The sequence below is a fragment of the Halichoerus grypus genome, chromosome 11 (assembly GCF_964656455.1).
Source record: "Halichoerus grypus chromosome 11, mHalGry1.hap1.1, whole genome shotgun sequence".
In the NCBI taxonomy this organism is placed as follows: Eukaryota; Metazoa; Chordata; class Mammalia; order Carnivora; family Phocidae; genus Halichoerus; species Halichoerus grypus.
In genome coordinates this window covers 61,595,237-61,606,854 of record NC_135722.1, presented here as the reverse complement: position 1 = coordinate 61,606,854, position 11,618 = coordinate 61,595,237, and the positions used below count along the sequence as shown (strand labels likewise).

The window sequence follows — 11,618 nt, the reverse complement described above, 5'->3', positions numbered from 1 at the left end:
CACCCAGGCACCCAGTTTTCCTTGTAATTTTAAAGGTGAATTTAGTTACTAAACTTTGAGTTATAAAATCTATCTGCCTTTTGTTATTTTTTTTATAACCTGTTAACAACCAAGTGTGCTTCAAAAAAAGTTTTCAGGGGTGCCTGGGTGGCTCAGCCAGTTAAGCACCCAAACTCTTGACTTAGGCTCAGGTCGTGATCTCGGGGCCCCTAGATCCCACCCTTCCTCTGGCTCTGTGCTCAGTGGGGAGTCAGTTTGAGAATTCTCTCTCCCTCTCTCTCTGACTCTCCCTCCTGCTTGTGTGGGCTCACACTATCTCTCTCAAATAAATAAATCTTTATATATTTTTAAGATTTTATTTATTTATTTGAGAGAGAGAGTGCATGCACACAAGTGGGGGACCGGGCAGAGGGAGAGAATATCAAAGCAGACTCCAGCTGAGCCAGGAGCCCAACCAACACAAGGCTGGATCTCACAACCCATGAGATCAGGACCTGAGCTGAAACCAAAAATCAGAGGCTTAAATGCCTGAGCCACCCAGGCGCCCCAATAAATAAATCTTTTAAAAAAATAAAATAAAGGGGGGCCTGGGCGGCTCAGTCAATTAAGCATCTGCCTTCTGCTCAGCTTATGATCCCTGGGTCCTGGGATCAAGCCAGGCAAGGGGCTCTCTGCTCAGTGGAGAGCCTGCTTCTCCCTCTTCCTCTGCCTGCCGCTCCCCCTGCTGTGCTCTCTCGCTCTCTCTCTGTCAAATAATTAAATAAAATCTTTAAAAAATAAATTAATTAAATAAATTTAAAAATTAAAGAAGTTTTCAAAGCTTTTATTTGACTTCTATTGTATCCCTCACACAGTGCACAGAATAAACAATATATGCTTGGCATTTAAATCAAATCTGTGTACCCTCAAAAGACAGGGAAAACTCAAGTGCTGTAGCAATCTTTTTCAAATCATGTGCTAAACTACAACAAGAATCTTTTTTGTTTGTTTATTTTTAAGTAAGCACTATGCCCAACGTGGGGCTCTAACACACAAGCAGAGATCAAGAGTTGCATGCTCTACCAACTGAGCAAGCCAGATGCCCCAGGAATTTTTTTTTTGGTATCCTCAGGACAGACCACAGATTAGATAATCAGTATTTTTAAATATACAAATGAATAAATACAAACTTCTCCCATGATAATTTCAGTGCCAATTCTTTCATCAGAATATGCAACTAATGCACTCTTTGCACCAACCTTAAGCCCCAGTTATCTGCCCTCTCTATGCTAGATGCAGTGGTGAACATGGTAGGCCCTTAGCCTGGCCTTAATGAGGTTTATAGTCCAATTATAATCTCATGGAATAATATGAAAAAGTACTGCATCTGACAAGGAAATAGTGGGTATACCAGAGCTATTTTCAAAAATCAAATCCACTAATTATTGTGTTTCCACAAAATATGAAGCCTTTCCATTTTTTTGAGGAAAATAACTATACTCCTCCGTTGGCTCACAGAATGTTTACAAGAGGAGTTAATTCCTCCCAAAATAACCTCTGTTCTAGGCAATCAACTACCCTTCTGATGTAAATAATTAATTAGCATTGCCGGTAGGTGGAATTTCCCCTTTAATATGTGAATCCAGTGTGTGTAAATAATATGCAGGAATAATATCTACATTTATTTATACATATATATATATGTACATACACACACACACACACAGTTGACCTGTGAGCAACACAGGGGCGGGGGGGGGGGCGGTTGGGGCACCGACCACCCGCATGGAGGAAAATCTACATATAACTTTAACTCCCCATATACTTAACTACTAATAGCCTACTGTTGACCAGAAGCCTTACCAATAACAGTCAGTTAACACATACTTTGTATGTTAGATGTATTCTATACTGTATTCTTATAATAAAGTAAGCTGGAGGAGAAAAAATGTTAAGAAAATCATAAAAAAGAGAAAATACGTTTTATAGTACTATAAAAAATCCACCTGTAAGTGGACCAACACAGTTCAAACCTGTGTTGTTCAAGTGCCAACTGTACATATGTGTGTGTGCATATATATATATAAAATATTTACACATTATACATTATATATATATATTCTTACTAAAAATATGGTCAAGCTTTTTACCTATTTAATCATTCTTTAAAAAAAAAAAAGATTTTCTGGGGTACCTGGATGGTTCAGTCAGTTAAGCGTCTGCCTTCAGCTCAGGTCATGATCCCAGGGGCTTGGAATGGAGTCCTGTGTGGGGCTCCCTGCTCAGTGGGGAGCCTGCTTCTCCCTCTCCTTTTGCTGCTCCCCCTGCTTGTGCTCTCTCTCGCTCTCTCTCTCTCAAATAAATAAATAAATAAATAAATAAAATAAATGAGCGGAGTGAGGGGCAGAGGGAGAGGGAGAAGCAGACTCCCAGCTGAGCAGGGAGACTGACATGAGGCTCAATCCCAGGACCCCGGAATCATGACCTGAGCCAAAAGCAGATGCTTAACTGACTGAGCCACCCAGGTGCCTTATCTATTTAAACATTCTTTATTGTTTACACATTTTATGATTACAAAAGTAATTTATGCTTATTCTAAAAAATTCAAATACAAGTATGTAAGTAAAAAATGAAAGTTCTACCTCTCTGCCCTCGGCAACAGGGTAACTACTGTTCACAGTCTAACATGCATCCTTCCATGCCTTTTTCAATGAACACACAAACAAGATGTGTGTAACTTTTTATTTTTGATCTTTACTAAAATAGGATCATTATAAGTAGTTTGCTACTTGCTTTTTTTTTAAAAAAAGATTTTTATTTATTTATTTGACAGAGAGAAACACAGCAAGAGAGGGAACACAAGCAGGGGGAGAGGGAGAAGCTGGCTTCCCACAGAGCGGGGAGCCCGATGCGGGACTCAATCCCAGGATCCTGGGATCATGACCTGAGCCAAAGGCAGACACTTAACGACTGAGCCACCCAGGCGCCCCTGCTACTTGCTTTTTAAACTCAAGGTAATATGGACATTCTTTCATGAGCAGTCCTAAAACTATATAGTTCAAAATATTTGTTTTTCAAGTTTATGACTTAGGAAGATAACTATCACAAGAATAGAGCCTTCTGGTGTTAGCTCAAAAGGAGACTCTAAAACTGGCATGTAACAGACATTCAATGAATATTTGTTGACTGATCCAGACGTTCTGATTTCAATTTCACCTTGCTTGTCCCTATTGTGTTCCTCTGGTTCAAACAGGCAAATACAGGATTAGCTGAGAACCTACAATAGAGGTTGGACTTGACATTACAGAGTTTAGAGATAAGGATTATCAGGGAGGGAGACTGACAATTCAAGTGATGTGAAAACCAGTTCATAGTTTGGGGGCTTAAAATTTTTATTTTGTCAGCAACTCTAGTCTTAGCAATCTTTTCACATTTTCAGAAAAATATGACTGAATGGAAATAATTTCTCAATTTAAATTTTGCCCCTATATATTTATCTTAACCATTTGTCATTTCCTTCCAGTTGTGGATAAAAAAGCAAAAGAACGTGCAGCAAATGAATACTAACAGAAAACCTCCCAAATATTATTTCATAACAAAGTGTAAATAGATTTTCTCACAAAAAAAGCTGTTCGTTTTTTCGTTTGTTCATTCAGCATGACCCCTGCTGTCAGGGAGCTCATAGTCTGCTGGGTGAAATAAACAATTAAACCAACAATTACCATACAGGATGACAAGAGTCATACCATACAGTGTGAAAAGATAGCAGCATAGACTGGGAGCATGAAAGAAGCATCTAAATCAGACAGGAGTGAATTGGAGTACCTAGATTAAGGAAGAAAACAGGAGAAAAAAAAAAAAAGAAAACCAACCCAGAGGTAGATCAAGGTTTTGTGGGGCTCAAAGCATATACAATTTGGAAGATACTGTTGGAGAAAACAAACACAATATTATAAATATAAAATTTTATGGCCCATGTAAGGGAAGTTTCACTAGGTTCACTGTATATCCACCTGTTTGAAGAGACCTGTTCAAAGGAAATAGATCTTTGAGATCTGTATTTCAAAAGAGATCAAAATGTGTGTAGGAGAGTTTATAAGATAAGAACCAATCATAAGTAATCTCTTATGAGCTTTATAGTACAAGAAATGGGAGTCCACTGAAGGATTTTTATGGGAGAGTGGCCAGATGTTTGTATCAAAAAGATAATTCTGGCAGTGCCAGGTTTGGTAAAAATTAAATTACATTTCTTTAAAAATACTTAGGGTTCTCTTTTTTGTGTGTTTAAGGGGAAAATGATGTAGTACAGTGTAAGTTTCACTGGGGGGTAAAGTGGATAAAAATCATGTTATTTTAACATGTAGGTTTGTTTATAAAGTTTACTCTGAGAATTACATGAATTAGTTTTAATTAAATGCATCACTGTGTAAAATTCATTTCCCAGACTGTATGGTGGCTGAAATTCTTATGAGTCAAAATAAAAAGCTCTATTCTTCTTATCACTTAAGGAGTTTTCTGGTACTGACTTTTGCTTTGAGAGGCCCAGTTCATCTAATTCCAAGACTGTTCTGTGCCAGGAAATAATTTAGGCCAAGGCAAGAATAGAGCCTGTTATCAGATCACTGAATATGTACATGTATTGCTTGGAGAAACCATAGCTCAGAATAGTGGTTCAAAGTCTGATAAAATGGTTTCACTCCTGTCTGCAGCAGCTTCTTAGCCTGACGACTCTAAGACAGTCATCTAACTTCCTTTTTTTTTTTTTTTTAAGATTTTATTTATTTTTTTGACAGAGAGAGACACAACATGAGCAGGGGGAGTGAGAGAGGCCTCCCGGCTGAGCAGGGAGCCCGATGTAGGGCTCAATCCCAGGACCCTGGGATCATGACCTGAGCCGAAGAAAGCCGCTTAACCACTGAGCCACCCAGGCGCCCCAGTCATCTAACTTCTTTAAGTCCCCATTTTCTTATACATAGAAAGGAATTAATGACAACTCTCACTTCATAAGGTTATTACGAGGATGAAATGAGATGATATACTTCTGTATGACTTTACCATAGTCTATTTGACCCAGCAATTCCACTTCTAAGAACACAAGATGGATTTTCTCACACATGTGGGAAACAAAATATGTAGAAGAGTATTCATTTTGGCATGGCTTGAAGTTGCAACTAATTGAAAATAACTGAAATGTCCATTAGCAGGGAATGGGTTAAATTAAGGTACATCTGTGCAATAAAACAGCAGTTCTCAAGCTTTTTAGCCTCAGGACCATGTTACACTCTTAAAAATGATTGAGGACCCCAAACAGCTTTAGTTTATATGGATTACATCTATCAATGTTTATCATTTTAGAAATTAAAACTTAGAAAGTATAAAAAATATTTATTCATTTAAAAATAGCAATTATAAACCCTTTACGTGGAATATAAACAACATATTTTTTTAAATAACTCTGTTTTCCAACACACAAAAAATCAATAAGAAAAGTGGTATGGTTTATATTTTTGTAAATCTCTTTAATGCCTGGGTTAATAGGAGACAGCTGGATTTTTATGTCTGCTTCTGCGTTCATTTTGTTGCAGTAACACACGACATGTAGGCTCTGGAAAACTCCACTGTACTCTGGTGAGAGTAAAAAAGGAAAATAACATTTTGGTGTTATTATAAATATAATTTCTACCTCAACACCCTCCTGTCATTTTGAGAACCACTGCATGGGAATATTACATGGCTCTTTAAAAGAATGAGGAAGCACTGTATGTGTTGTTATAGAATAATCTCTAAGATGCATTGTTAAGTGAAAAAGAAATAAATAAAAGCAAGGTACAGAACCCTGTAATAGTATATTAACAGTGCATTCATTTTAAAAAGTCAGGGAAATAGAACATATCCATACATATAAATACATATTATGTTTATATGTGCAGGTAATATCACTGAAAGAATATGGTAAAAAAAAAAAACTGGTAAATTAATTGTCTCTAGATGTGCAGCCTGGGACACAGGGTAAGAAGGAAGCTTTTTACTTCACTTGCTTTTTTGCCTTTTGAACTTTCTACCTTATGAAACTATTAACTAATCAAAAAAGTAAATTTGTTTTTAAAGGAGAAGATGATATATATACTTTTCACAGTGGCTGGCAGATGCTTAATAAATTATACATAGTGTCTTTTTATTCTGAGGTAAAATAATTATTTTAAAAGCTTTTTAGCAATCGGAAAAATGTAAAACAATTGAAAATCTTTTATTCTGAATATACACACTCTTATTAAACTGACTTAGAATTAAATACACAATATCTAAACATCCTGATAATTGTGGTTATTTTATTTTTATTATTTTTTTAAGATCTTATTTATTTATTTGAGAGAGAGCAAGAGCACGTGTGAGCAGGAGGAGGAGCAGGGAGAGGGAAAGGGAGGGGAAAAGAATCTTAAGTAGACTCCATGCTGAGCACAGAGCCTGACGTGGGGCTCAATCTCACAACCCTAAGATCATGAGCTGAGCCAAAACCAAGAGTCGTACGCCTAATCGACTGAGCCACCCAGGTGCCCCGATTGTGGTTATTTTAGATTTGTTATTAGACTGACCATAACAAACAAAGAGATAAGCAAACAAGTGTCTGAAAATAATGTCCAATTCAATCATGCAGCAAATAGATGAGCAACCTGATCCAGAAAGAAACCTTAGACAAATTAGAAAATTTCATAGAGCCAAATCAGCATTAAACTTTATAAAAATGTCTAATACTAACCATTGGTTTGAAACAGTTTAGCCGCATATCAAACAACTTTAAACTCTCAGGGGCTTTTATTTTTAAAGATTTATTTATTTATTTTAGAAAGAGAACACAGAGGAGAGGGGCAGAGGGAGAGGAAGAGAGAGAATCTCAAGCAGACACCCCGCTGAGTGTGGAGCCCAACAGGGGACTCGATTTCACAACACTGAGATCATGACCTGAGCCGAAATCAAGAGTCAGATGTTTAATCGACTGAACCACCAGGGCGGCCCCTCTCAGGGGATTTTAGCAACAAATATGTATTTCCTCTTTCACAGGTCCATAGGCTGGATGTAGCTCTACAAGGCTAGCGTGGAATCAGTTAGGCTTGACTCCACTCCAGGCTGCTGGTTGGGTGCAAGCCTGCTCCGCATGTTTCTTCCTTCTCCTTGGACCAGTAGCTACCTGGGACATGTTCTAGGAGTAACTAGAGTCCAAGAGAGTAAGCAGAAACATAAGATGCCTCTTGAGGTTTTTGGCCTGGAACTGGCACGCTCGTTACTTTGGCCCATATCTCATTGACCAAAACAAGTTAAAAGGCCAAGCATGTCATCATTTGGGGTGAGGAGAGATGTCCTCTGCCTCCTCTAGTGGGAGACACTGAAAAGTCCTATGACAAAGACATAAATGTAGAGGGGCGCCTGGGTGGCTCAGTTGGTTAAGTGACTGCCTTCGGCTCAGGTCATGATCCTGGAGTCCGAGGATCGAGTCCTGTATCAGGCTCCCTGCTCAGCAGGGAGTCTGCTTCTCCCTCTGACCCTCCCCTGTCTCATGTGCTCTCTCTCTCAAATAAATAAATAAAATCTTAAAAAAAAACATGAACGTAGAATTCCAATGTAGGAAGGTCATGAAGTATTGGGAACAATAATTCAATCTATCATATAATTTTATTTAATTAATTAATTTATTTATTTGAGAGAGAGAGAGAATGAGTCTGAGCACAGGGGAGGGGGTGGGGGGGAGGGAGAGGGAGAGAGAATCCCAAGCAGACTCTATGCCGGGCATGGAGCCCAAAGCAGAGCTCAATCCCACAACCCTGAGATCATGACCTGAGCCGAAATCAAGAGTTAGAGGCTCAGCCAACTGAACCACCCAGGAGCCCCTCAATCATATAATTTTTAAAGAGCTCAATAAGCTCCTTAATGTTTCAAGAATAAGGACTGGGTATATGCAGCCCAAGGTACAACATCTCTGGTCCATAAACCATCTTATCCTGCTGAACTAAGAACCTAGGTTCCCTTGGGTGGTAAACATAGAGACAATGAAGTGAATCAAACACTTTTGGAATAATCTGTATAGATTTGGTATTTATCTGAGGAAGAGGGAACCAGGATAGTGGCAGTAGTAGGGGTTTGTGGCCAGTATGAGCTGCCACTTTGCTCTGGCCCGAGGCTGGGTCCTCAGCTTTGAGCCTTGCTGAGCAGAGCAGCTCGAGGTGCCTCTGCCACCACACACTGGGTTGTCATGAAAGACAAGAATACCCAGCAGCAGGGGTTTTGCTATGTGTGCGGCAGAGCATGCAACTGAAGGCTGGGCTAGATGGCAAGGACAAGGTCTTGTGGTACTTAGGTCCCAACATGCTACTAGAATAGAGTCCTCTAATATACACAGAATCTATCTTTTCCTCAAGTCAAGACTAATTAAAGATGCAATCCATTCCTGACCATCTCAACTATTTTTTTTCCACCTCAACTATTGATTAGACCAAAGTGATCAGTGACTCATCCCAGAGGCCTAACAGACAAAAGGACAGGGAGGTAATATGTACTCCAATCTCTATGGATTGTTTTTTTTTTTAAACAATGGCTGACATCAATTAAAAACTAAAAGACTTGAAAAGAAGCAGGGCACTGTGACCCAAAAACAAGAGGAAAAAAGTCAATGGAAACAGATCCAAAGACGACCCAGAGGGCGCCTGGGTGGCTCAGTTGGTTAAGCGACTGCCTTCGGCTCAGGTCATGATCCTGGAGTCCCGAGATCGAGTCCCGCGTCGGGCTCCCTGCTCAGTGGGGAGTCTGCTTCTCCCTCTCCCGCTCTCCCCCTCTTGTGCTCTCTCTCTCTCTCTCTCATTCTCTCTCAAATAAATAAATAAAATCTTTAAAAAAAATAAAAAAATAAAAAAATTAAAAAAAGATGACCCAGACGTCAAATTAAAATAAAAGGATTTTAATACAGATATACCTTGTTTTATTGCACTTCACTTTAGTGTGCTTCACAGATAATATCTTCTGTACAAATTCGAAGTTTGTGGCAACTCTGTGTTGGGCAAGTCTATTTAGGCCAATTTTCTAACAGCATTTGCTTACTTTGTGTCTCTGTGTCATCTTTTGGTAATTTTCACAATATTTCAAACATTTTCGTTATTATTACATTTGTTATGCTGATCTGTGACCAGTAATTATGAGTCACTGAAAGGTTAGATGATGGTTAGCACTTTTTAGCAATCAAGTTACTTTTAAAGTTATTTTTACTTTAAAATTTTTTTACATTTTTTAGACATAATGCTATTGAACACTTAATAGACTACAGTATAGTGTAAACACAACTTTTATATGCACTGGGAAACCAAAAATTCATTTGACTCACATTATTGCAATATTTGCTTTATTATAGTGTCTGGACCCGACCCCGCAATATCTCTGAGGTATGCCTGTACAGCTATTATTAATATGTAAAAACAAATTGAGGAGAAAAAAGAACAAAATGAAAGAAAAGATAGAAGATTTTAATAGATAAATGAATCTCTACAAAATGGAAGTTACAGAAATAAAAGAAATAATATGAAGTTAAAAATGTAGCTCAGTAAATTTCTGGGCATTATTTCCTAGTCACCTTGATTCAGTATGTGAGATAGTTTGGTATAGCTGATAGACACCTAGATCCCATCGGCAACATATTAACATGCTACTTCTAAAGTAAATCTAAAGTAAAGTAAAGAGGATTTGTTTCATTCTCTTTATGTTAACAGATATGTTACTTTTTGCCAAAAGTCTGTGAATGCACCCTGTTTAGGACTCATGACCTTGTACACCTTCACCATCCAGAACATTTCAGAGAGAGTTCTATTATAAACAAACAAGTAACTGTATTTACTTTTAAAATTGTTTTTGTGTTTACAGATTAATCCAGAAAAATCAGCTGCCCTATGATCTCGGAGGAACCAGGGTTCTCATATGCTTCTGTTTATTCACTTCATTTTAAATCAAAGAAAAATTCTGATTGTAAGACATTTTACATGGTTTGATTATTTCCATCCTTGAAATGTTTTTACTCTCCCTGCAACAAATCAGAGGCCTCAACAACTAAAGCCTTTTTTTCTTTTCTTTTTTTTTTTTAGATTTTATTTATTTATTTGTCAGAGAGAGAGAGAGCACAAGCAGGGGGAGTGGCAGGCAGAGGGAGAGGGGAAGCAGACTCCCCCCAAGCAGAGAGCTGGACATGGGGCTCAATCCTAGGGCTCATGATGTGAGCAGAAGGCAGATGCTTAACCGACTGAGCCACCCAGGAGCCCCCAAAGCCTTTTCTAAGAACATCTGCCTCTGAACCAGAACTGTGACACTATGCCTCAGATAATATTTTTTATACCTTTTATGATATGCTGAAAGAATTCTCATTGTTTTGAGATGAATAGTATTATTTAAATAAACTGAATATTACATCAATTTAAGTAAGTCACTTTTAAAAGGTTCTATTTGTGGGGCACCTGGGTGACTCAGTAATTTAAGCATCTGATTCTTGATCTTGGCTCAGATCATGATCCCAGGGTCGTGGAATCAAGCTCTGTGTCAGGCTCCGAGATGAGCGGGATGTCGGCTGGAGATTCTCTCTCTCCCTCTGCCCCTCCCTGCCATGTGCTCTCTCTCTCTCTTTCTCTAAAATAAATAAATAAATAAATCTTTTTAAAAAGTATTATTTGTAACTTTACAGAATTTAGTATATTAGAGAATCTGACATATAACTTTATAATTTTGAAACAAAAATATGTAATTGAGGGGCACTTGGGTGGCTCAGTCGGTTAAGTTCAGACTCTTGATCTCAGCTCAGGTCTTGATCTCAGGGTCGTGAGTTCAAGCCCTGTACTGGGCTCCACGCTGGGCATGCAGCCTACTTAAGGAAAAAAAAATGTAATTGAGTAATTGATTTTAGACTTACAAGACAATTTTACTGTTCATAAATATTATTGCAATATTTAAAAGAACTCAGGAACTTGGAAAGGTTTTGCTTATGAGATCAAGCATTTAAAGTGCTCAAAAGAAAATAGAATGTACTAAGTTTACAAATGCAGTTTAAAAGTTTAAAGAAATGCAATTAACTATGTTGTAAATAAGGTTAGTTGTCTGATGAAGATTTATTTACTCAAGTGGAGTTGATTGAACTTTAATCAGGCAATTTGTAACATTTTTTAGGCATATAAATAAAATAATCGAATTTGTTATTTTAACTTAAAGACATAATGAAAACCAAGTTTCTTTAATTGTCATCTTAATATGTTGAATATTAATTTTTAAAAACTTCAATACTGATAAAAAGTCTTTTCAATGTACAAAGGGACTCTTGGACAGTTAAAACTTTGCATTAATAAAGTCCTTTGTTGAACCGGGTGAGGTAATAAAAATTAAAAGTATCTCTGATTATTTGAAACGAATCTATCATTCTTTTGTTTTAAATACCACAATAATCACCCTGTTGGAAATCTTGGAATACATTCTTGACAGCCTGACCTTCTTCACTTTGCCAAAGACCTTAGAGGCCAAGCAGTACGGTGTAGGTTCCTACTTTCTCTATTCTGCAGCCAGAGCCATCATTCTAAACATCTGCTGCAAAAACTTACACCCTTCCAAGCTTCCCATTGCCCCCA

The 11,618-nt window shown here is 37.9% G+C and overlaps 1 long non-coding RNA gene across 14 annotated transcripts in view; it reads right to left on the bottom strand.

Annotated features, from left to right (window-relative positions):
* Positions 1–5,477: 5,477 nt before the first annotated feature.
* The window catches only part of LOC118540524 (uncharacterized), a 64,105-nt gene continuing 57,964 nt past the window's right edge, over positions 5,478–11,618 (bottom strand). For 11 of the 14 annotated variants that reach the window (XR_013442492.1, XR_004919691.2, XR_013442489.1 and 8 more), the window contains one exon: positions 5,478–5,604. This is a non-coding gene — a long non-coding RNA (uncharacterized LOC118540524). Of the gene's footprint in view, positions 5,605–9,464; positions 10,868–11,618 lie in introns of those variants that run through there. The other 3 variants (XR_013442493.1, XR_013442499.1, XR_013442491.1) reach the window with 2 other exon arrangements.